The sequence below is a fragment of the Corvus brachyrhynchos genome, unplaced genomic scaffold (assembly GCF_000691975.1).
Source record: "Corvus brachyrhynchos isolate BGI_N302 unplaced genomic scaffold, ASM69197v1 scaffold1656, whole genome shotgun sequence".
Lineage (NCBI taxonomy): Eukaryota > Metazoa > Chordata > Aves > Passeriformes > Corvidae > Corvus > Corvus brachyrhynchos.
Window position 1 is genome coordinate 1 of NW_008238684.1, and position 245 is coordinate 245.

A 245-nucleotide genomic window follows, 5' to 3' on the forward strand; every position below is an offset into this window, starting at 1 on the left:
TGGGGCAGATTTTGGGACGCGTTTGGGGCAGATCTCGAGCGGGTTTTGGGTGAGTTTGGGGCGTTTTCCATCGCTCCCCACCTGTGCGCAGCGCCCCCTGCTGGACTGTCCCTGCCGGAAGGGGCGTGGCCGGGACTGGGCGTGGCCGGCGAGGGCGTGGCCGATGTGGGCGTGGCCTGGAGGTGGCTCCGCCCCCCTTCTCCGCCCTCCTCCTCCTCCCGCGCCGCCCGCAGGCGGTGCCCCGG